At 54.5% G+C, this 415-nt stretch overlaps 1 pseudogene; it reads right to left on the bottom strand.

Moving 5' to 3' along the window:
- LOC115298164 lies at positions 1-415 on the bottom strand (annotated as a pseudogene).

Here is a 415-nt window from a genome sequence, read left to right as displayed (position 1 = left end):
AGCTGCGGGGCAGACTCTGTGAGGGACCGTCAGGAGAACTCTCTTGGGGTGGGAGCGCGGCTCAGGGCTGCCTACTTCTTCCCCTTCTGCTTCATGTGAACCACAAAATAGTCATTGCACACGATGGTAAGCCCGGCGATGAGTGAGCAGCAGCTCTGGAAACCCACTTTGCCGTCCCGGCACTGGTCCAGGTCCATCATTATTTTGTCCACAGCCAGAGGGTCTTTTTGATTTTCCAAAAATCCAGGGAACTCCTTTTCCATGAGTACCCTCAGGTCCTCCTTCGTTAAGTAGCCTTTGTCCCCAGCAAACTTGTGGAATGTGAACATCATCGTTTCCATGGCGTGTTCCATTTGAGACGGCATCTCGGTGAGGTCTGTTGAAACCTTGGCCGGAGGTGCGGCGGGGACGCTGG

The sequence above is a fragment of the Suricata suricatta genome, chromosome 8 (genome assembly GCF_006229205.1).
Source record: "Suricata suricatta isolate VVHF042 chromosome 8, meerkat_22Aug2017_6uvM2_HiC, whole genome shotgun sequence".
Taxonomy (NCBI): domain Eukaryota; kingdom Metazoa; phylum Chordata; class Mammalia; order Carnivora; family Herpestidae; genus Suricata; species Suricata suricatta.
Note: the sequence above shows the minus strand (reverse complement) of the source record. Positions and strands in the feature narration are given on the sequence as shown.